This window comes from Chinchilla lanigera, unplaced genomic scaffold, assembly GCF_000276665.1.
Source record: "Chinchilla lanigera isolate Chin_1 unplaced genomic scaffold, ChiLan1.0 scaffold00041, whole genome shotgun sequence".
In the NCBI taxonomy this organism is placed as follows: Eukaryota; Metazoa; Chordata; class Mammalia; order Rodentia; family Chinchillidae; genus Chinchilla; species Chinchilla lanigera.
This window is the reverse complement of record NW_004955442.1, coordinates 7,249,238-7,257,492: the sequence shown is the minus strand read 5'-3', so window position 1 is coordinate 7,257,492 and position 8,255 is coordinate 7,249,238. Positions and strand designations below refer to the sequence as shown.

Here is an 8,255-nt window from a genome sequence, read left to right as displayed (position 1 = left end):
CTACACACGGGCGCTGGCACCCCCTGCTGGTCTGTCCCCGGGCTGCTTGGCTGGCCTGAACCCTCGGAAATGGGATGACAGCCAGTGACCAGAATGAAAAGCCACAGAATGAAGTAAAGAAACTAAATGAGGCCATGGGAAGTTTTACAGCTATCCACCCTGGGAGATTTGCCAGCTGTGGCCAGACTAGGGTAGGGGGTGGGGAGGGTGATGGGTTTGGCAGCCGGATGAGTTCTCTGGGGCCTGATTTTGAATCCCAGCCCTACTTACTAACTGGACCATCTTGGGTGAGTTCAGAGTCTTCTTTCTTAATCTGGAGAGAAGGATGACTGTGGTCAGAGAGGTTAAATAACTTGTGCACAAGGCTGATAACTGGAATCCAGGCAGTCTGGGCGCGTGTTTAAAAATGTTTGTTTCGTGGGCCTTTTTGTCACCAAGCATGTACTGAGTACCTGTGCACTGTAGGCTCCAGGGAGCCACAGTGAACAAGAGGTGTGCTTGCTTCTTTTTTTTTTTTTTGTCTTTTTGAGACAGGGTTTCACTATGCAGTTCAGGCTGGCCTCAAACTAACTTTGTAACTCAGGCTGGCCTTGAACTCACAGCAATCCTCCTGCCTCAGCCTCCCAAGTGCTAGGATTACAGGTGTGAGCCACCACACCCGGCTTGGCTGCTTCTTGCACTGTGCCATATCCTCTGACCCCTCATTAGACCTCATCTCCCCTGTTTACACCCTGGCTAATTTCCCCAGCCCAAAGCCCTTTATTTATTCATTTCTGCAAAGTCACTTTTGCTACCAAAATAACATTCACAGGTTCAGAGGACTGGAATGTGAGCGTTCTGGGAGAAAGGGGATTCCGCCCGCCCTGTCATTCCTCCAACCCCCAAGCTATGCATCTGTGCAGAGAATGTTCATCTCGCCCAAGGGCCCCCACGCTGCATTGCAGCGCAGCTTCAACTCAGTCCAAAAACCTCATCTAACTCTCATCACCTCCATCTGGCATGGGGGAGCTCCAGGTACCATCCATCCTGAGTGCATTCCTCCTGTTCACCTGTGGACCTAGAGAACTCATGAAGCAAGTTACCTCCTCCCAGAACAATGGGCAGCAACCTGGAGGGTGCAGTCTAGTTCTCTTCTGATCCAAGGGAGCCGGGCAAGACATGGGCAAGAAAGGTGAGAAAAAGCAAAAGTACCTATAATCCCAGCATGGGGAACTCGGACTGCTTCAAAGCTCAGGGCAATCTAACGACACTTGAGGATGTGACCCTGCCTGTCTAGCACAGGAGCACAGTGGGATGCAGTTATGTACTCATGACTTAGTACAGGTAAACATACATGTGCTGGTTATGCACTCTGTAAGAATGTAAATATGAGATAGCAACCTGTATAGGAATTATACAATAAAGATGCAGGTAGCTGTCTTCTCTGCTCTGTGCTTTCTGCTGTTGTTGCTATTGTCTTGCACACGTGTGTTATTTAACCTTGGGACCTCACCTTGAAAATCTCCTTGGGCCCCCTGAGTGGGCCTACACCCAGCTACCCACAAGGCTGAGGCAGGAGGAGAGCGAGCTCAAGGCCAGCCTGAGCAATTTCACAAGACTCGGCCTTAAAATTTTAAAAGGTCAGGAGACGGACCTCAATAATAGAGCACTCTCCTAGCATACATAAGGCCCTGGGATTAATCCCCAGCATGGAAAAGAAAAATCAAAGTAGCAGCAGCAGTTAAGTATTTTTGAAAATACTAAACTTCTAAGCTTCCCTCCCTGCTTGCCAAAGAGGACAGAAAAAGTTTCTTTGAAAGTTCTGTCTGTTCCTAACTCCATCCTATGAAATGAAGAAAAGGCAGAACCAGAGTTCCCACCCAGCAGTCTCTAGTGCCTGCCCTGGAACTGTATCAGAATGAGGCCCTACCCTTGGGTTTCCCAGTGCACACTGGGTCTCCCTTTGCACAGGCAGATGTCCTCCAGTTATGGCCAAGCCTGCAGGTGGGACTCAAGATTGTTGTTGGACGTGGTGATTATCAGCCCCACCCGAAGCCACATTTTAGTTAGAGTCCATAAGGGCTGGGTTCAGGAAGATCTAAGCATTTAGAAAGCTTTTAGCCAGGCCCAGGGGTACACTCCTATAATCCCAGCACTTGGGAGGCTGAGGCAGGAGGACTGCCACAAATTCCAGGTTAGCCTTGGCTACATAGTGAGTTCAAGGGCAGCCTGAATTACAGAGTGAGACCCTGTCTCAGAAAATTTGTTTAAAGAAGCTCTTGGGTGATTCTTCTAATCAAACAGATTGGCAGCTGAGATCTGCAGCTCCCTGGGCTGGACCCCTGGAAGGAGGGCTCAGAGCTGCTGCCCTCAGCACTTGTGGAGGCTTCCCATGTGGGGACCCTGGAGGCCTGAGGACTAGGAGTATGGGGCTCCCCACCCCCAAGGCCTTCGGAGCGGGGGGAAAGCGGAGGGTGAAGAACCTGATGTGGAGAAATCGGGCTCGTCTACGTCCCGGGCATCCTGGACCTTCTGTGCTGGGCTGCTGTCAAGGGTGTTGAGAGGTGAGAGCAAGTTCCCTTGTTTAAAGTGAGTCCATTCAAGGAGCTACTCAGTAAGCAATAATGTGTGCAGCATGGCATGAGGATGAGTAGAACATTTGCTGCTCCCCACATGGGATGGAGCTGCTGTGTCTAACGCAGTGGCTGCCGGCCTCATGGAACAATTGAGTACTTGAAGCGTGGGTAGCAGGTCTGGTAACACGGCCTCATTTAGTAGTAGAAATGCCGATCCGTTCCACTCCTTCAGGGTGGGCTATGCAGAGTGGCTTCTTTCCACAATGGAAAGGAAAGATACAAAGAGTAACTTTACCGTAGGGTAACCTGACACACTGCCTCAGCCAGGTGACCAAGGTGAACATCACCATCACATTAGCTGTCGGTGTGGTGGCATACACCTCTGATCCCAGCACTTGGGAGGCTGAGGCAGGAGGATTGCTGTGAGTTTGAAGCCATGCTGGGCTACCTAGTGAGTTCAAGGCCAGCCTGAATTACATAGTGAGACTCTGTCTCAAAAAAAGGAAAAAAAGAGAAAACCAAAACTCACTACGTCAGTCATATGGCTAGTATGTACCAGGTGACCACAGTTAACAGCCCTGTGCTAATTCATGTTAACCGCATGTAACCCAGGTAAGATGCCTGAGGCCCAGGACGGCCAAGCATATAGAATCATTTAAGGACTTCCAAAGCCAGTCCTTGTATGGTTGTACAGCTCTTGTAGAGAGCAGGAACAGTGTCCTGTGGGGCCCTCAGGAGGCTCAGGTGGCTGTGTTAGGCCTCCTGGAGGCCTGGAAAGCTGTCACTGTGTGTGACAGCAGGGATTGACCTATGGTCAGAGGCTTGAATGGTGTGTGACAGATTACCACAAAAGTATGAAAACAGTACAGATTCCTTTTCTTGGCTTGCATGGGTTGAGGCCTGATGGCCTGGCCGGCTCTCTGCTGAGCTCAGGGTCCGCTGGCCAGCTTGCGGGAGGCTCCTGCTCTGGCCCGTTGGGCTCATCAGCAAACTTCAGAGTCTCACAATTGGAGATCTGAGGTCTCATTTCCTGCCGGTGGTGAGCAGAGGGCTCCCCTTGCCTCCTAAAGCCCCCTCAATCTTCCTGCCAGGAATTGGAGTTGAATGTTTTCTAAGCTTTCAACCTTCCTATCTACCCTCTAGGCCAAAATTTAAAGCATTCAAGTGATTAAACCAAGACCCTCCTCTCAAAATCAAGTGAATTGAGACTTAAATGACATCTGCAAAAATCCATTCAGAGTGCCTTTTTATGTTGTGTTGTGTTTTGTTTTGTTTTGTTTTGTTTTTGAGACAAAATCTGGCCAGTAGTTCAGGCTGGCCTTGAACTCACAATGCTCCTCCTGCCTTCCCAGTGCTGGAATCACAGGTGTGCGTCGCCATGCCCGGCTGTCAGCACCTGGTCTTATTGAATTCCTGGGAGAAGGTGTACGCGTATGTGGGGACCGTGCAGGCTCCACTGCCACTCAGCATGTGACTCTGGGCACATGTCTCTGAGCCTCTGTTTTCTCGTCTACACAGCGGGCGTGAACACAGGCTTGTCAGATCTGTCGGTGCACTGGCCGGGACATTTATTCCTGCTGTGTCTGGTCGCCGGCTCGCAGCGCTGCCCTGCCGTTTCCAGACCCGCCTTGTTTCTTGTTTCCCTGTGTTTCCCCATCCTCTGCTTGTGCAACTGGTGGCATGGCCCTTTAAGGAGAGTGAGCTTGCTGGCCCGGGATCTTGGCCTCCCCCACTTTGGCAGGCTGGCTCAGACCTGGCACAGGACAGAAATATCAGTGGGAAAGGCCTTTGTACAAAAACACGCATGTAGTGAAATGTATGTCCAAGTCAAACACACACGTGACTGCACATGTCGATGTGAGCCTCAATGAGCCGGGCAGAAGTTAGTTTCCCTTTCCTCCCTCCCTGCGCAGCTCGTGGGAGATGAGACATTTGGCTTTAGCCTTCATTTCACCACGAGCGTCCTGTTTATTCCATGGTTATGGGTCTTTGTACCAAATTTATCTGAAAACCTTATGAAATTATTTACGAAGAAAGAAGGAATGAGGGAGCTTGGGGAATGGGAAAGTAACCAGCCAGTTTTTGCAAAAGTTCCAACATGGGTGGTTTCTAACTAATTGGAAAAACATGTCTCTGCTCAGTTGACTTAATCCTTTTTGCAGCGCCTGGGGCCTTAAGTGTTCCCAGAAGGCTGAAGGGCATAATCATCGCCGGGGGTGGCCACTACAGGGACAAAAGGGCCAAAGAGTTCATGCGGCCTGAAGGTCTTTCAGGTGTGGCCAGCTTCCAGGAGACCCTGTCACCAGCCTTCCTGGCGAGGGCACCCGGGAAGGTGTCCTGGGTTAGCGGGGAGTGGAGACTCATCTTGGCTTGAAATTTAGGCTTTGAAATGAAAGTTTCCAAAGACAGTTTAGGGCACAGACAGGAAAAGGAAGCAGCCCGCTCTGAAACGCCGAGCTGAGCAATCCCTTTGGTTCCGTGGTAAGCACAGTGCCAGGAAACTTCCACCCTTTTACAGTGACTTTCAGAGGTGGGGAAGTGGATGGTCCTGCTCTCTCTTCCTCCTTGGAGTTCGCTGCAAGAGACTGTTTCCAGGAACACATGATCTGGCTGGGCCCTGGCCCACCAGTGTTTTAAAAGCCTGCGGGCAGCAGAGGGCAACTCAGCCCTGGCTGACCCCCCAGGGCACCCCGGTGCCTCCGGCCAGGCTGTGCAGAAGCGGATGGAATGATCTAAGCCCACCTCCCAGCCTTGCGGGGCTGGTCTCAGTCCTTGGGCTTCAGTTCTCTGGGGTGCTGGAGATGTGGAGAACAATCTCTCCTCCCCATTTGGGGATGAAATGCAGTGCGCAGGCCCCCCCTTCCCCCGCCACTTGAACCAAGGGGTGACCCTGCTATTACAGTTCTATTGGTTTGTGGTTTCCTCTCGTCTCTCCACTTCCTTCCTGAAACCCAGAAGAGGCTTTATAGGAAAGGAAGGGCCTTTCAGATCCTCAGCAGAGCTGGGAATGGCTGCCCCTTATTGGCCAGGCCAGGCGGCACCCAGGGTGACTGCCTGGTTTGTGAGTGTGAACCACTGGGGCCACTGAGGCACAACTGGCCTGCCAGTGGATACTGCCAGCCATCTTGCAAAGGCCACCTTTGTTCCTGGGAGGCTTCAGTGTTGGCAAAAAGCTTCGTTGGGTCTTGCCCTGCTCAGTACAGGCCGCTCTCTAGGGGTCTATACCAGTGGTGGTGAACCTACACCATGGGCCACAGCCAGCTCTTGTCATTGAAAGCTCTGAAAGGTTCGCCATCACTGGCCTATCGTCACATCCAAGGACGGGTTTAGCAAGGCTCTTTACAAAGAGTGTGCGTCACATGGCTCCTGCCCTTTGGTGCGGGCCTCTGTCACGGTGAACTCTACAGTCATGGGGGACGACCCCATACGAGACGTCCCCAATCATTAAAATGGGTGAGGGGCAGGTGGCCGGCTGTTGTTGTAGAGCTAGTGGTGAGCCTCACTGTTTGCAGGGAGGGCTGCTTCATTTTCCAGGGCCCAGCACACAAGAAAAATGCTGTCCAGATATGAAGATTCAAGGTGGCGACAGCTGGACAGCGATGCAGGCAGAGCTGATGCAGTTTTCGGCCGTGGGGCTGGCCCCGTCTGGGGAGAGCATGCAGGGAGGGCAGCTGGCCTGCGGGTACAGTGGGTTTGGTCCCTGCCCTTTGGCTGGGCAAGGCTCTGAGGGTCTAGCTCAGCTGAGAATTGGGCTGCGGGTGACACGACATGACCAGCTTGGAGGAGGTGCTGTGCAGCCACATCTCTCTAGGACCCGCAGTCCTGAGCTTGGACGCCTGACTTGATCACTGTGGTAGGTTTAGGGTAAAACCCAGAAGACCAAGTGCTGATGCACTGATATTGTCCCCGCCCAAGTCAATATTTTCTAGCACCATTAAAAATTTTTGTTAGATCTGTGACTTTGGATTAAGTGTCCTTTGTACTTCAGTCAGAGAAAACTGACCAAATGGGTGAACTTTGAAGCAGATCTATCTCTGCTAGGTGAGCTTGCTAACCATGGGCATAAACAAGGTAAAAGAATTTTTCTGTTTCCTCTTTTGTTTTTGAGTCAGGGTCTCGCTATGTAGCCCAGGCTGCCCTTGAACTCATACTGATCCTGCCTCAGCCTCCTGAGTGCTAGGATTACAGATGTGCTTCTTGTGTTCCTTGTCTTTTACCTTTGGCCCCATGGATTCCTGCAAACTGCCCATGGCAAACCTTTGTGGGGAGGCCAACTCTTGGGTTTTCTGTGAGATTTTCAAATGAGTTTGTGTTGTCTGGGAAGGATGCTCCCATCCTGGAGAGCAATTTGCAACTGAAGAGCGTGGATTGGAGATTGCTAAGGAAACCATTGTTTGTAAAGTTTGGCTTATGCAAATTATTGGTGAAAAAGAAATACGAGTGCCTTGTTATTCTTTCTCCCAGATGGTGAGCGGGAGGGCGCCTATCCCCCGTAAAGTGAGACATGGGTGGCCGGCCGGGGCGAAGAGGGCTCAGAGCTCCCTCCTCGCTTTACCAGGGGCTCCTGTCGAATTTACCTGCCAGGTGCCCAACTGAAAGGCAGAGAGATGCTCTAATCTGATCGGGTGGGGCGGATACAGATTCTCTAGATGGGCGGTATCTCGGCTTGTGTCTAAAGCATCCCCCTAAATCCTCATGCGCTCACAGCTGGGGCTTTTGAGAGGTGATGGGTCACTTGCGTGTGGTGCTGGGTCACGGGTATGTGGTGCTAGATTAGTCCACTGACAGTCGTATCTGGGTGGGGCCTGCAGGGAGTGTGTGTGTATCCCTCCTCCCTTGATTGCTGCTGCTTCCTGCCTGATTTGTCATTTACTATTCTTCTGTTTTAAAATGTTTATTAGTGCACATTTGCTGTAGGTAATGATTATGTTCATCGTGCGGAGCTGGCGCATGCGCATAACACATCTCGGTTTCTTCCCATTCCTCTCCGCAGCCCCCTTTTTGCCAGCATTGACTTCATTTGTTTATCTCATACACCCTTATAAGTTAATTATATATACAGATTAACCACCAGATTAACAGACTAGAAAACATATAAAACATAACACAGTTATAGTAAATCAAGGTGCACTTTTAGAATCGTTGCCCGTGCTGGATACAGTAACCTTTTTTCTCTCTCTTTTTTCTTCTTATCTGTCTTTCATGTTGCACTTTACTTATACAGCCGCGGAGTGTTTCTCCTCTGAGATGCCCCGCTGCCATGCCCTCCTGCCTTGGAACCAGCCCACTATGGACTGAAACCTCTACAAACTGAGCCGAAATGAGCCTCTCCTCCTTTAACTTGTGGGTGTCCGGTGCTTTGTCCCAGCAACGAGAGAAGGGGCTAAGACAGGTGGGTAAGGGCTGGAAGAAGGAAGTCTGCAGAAACTGAAAGACAGGACTTCGGCGGGGGTGGGGCGGGGCGATCTTGTTTAGTGACAAAACCAAAATATCATTTGTAGGTCTTCCTACTAGTCTTTTTAAAAATGGAGATGTAATTCACATACTATAAAATGAACCACTTTAAGCCAGGCATGGTGGGACAAGCCTGCAATCCCAGCACTCTGGGAGGCTGAGGCAGGAGGACTGGAGTTTGAGCCTAGCCTGGGCAACTTAGCAAGACCCTGTCTCAAAATAAAAAATAAAGGGGGCTGGGGATTT

At 50.9% G+C, this 8,255-nt stretch overlaps 1 long non-coding RNA gene across 1 annotated transcript; it reads left to right on the top strand.

Annotated features, from left to right (window-relative positions):
• Window positions 1–596: 596 nt before the first annotated feature.
• LOC106149278 lies at window positions 597–7,815 on the top strand. The gene is made up of 3 exons (XR_001235353.1): window positions 597–1,171; window positions 2,284–2,543; window positions 7,780–7,815. It is a non-coding gene; the product is annotated as an uncharacterized LOC106149278 (long non-coding RNA).
• Window positions 7,816–8,255: the final 440 nt, after the last annotated feature.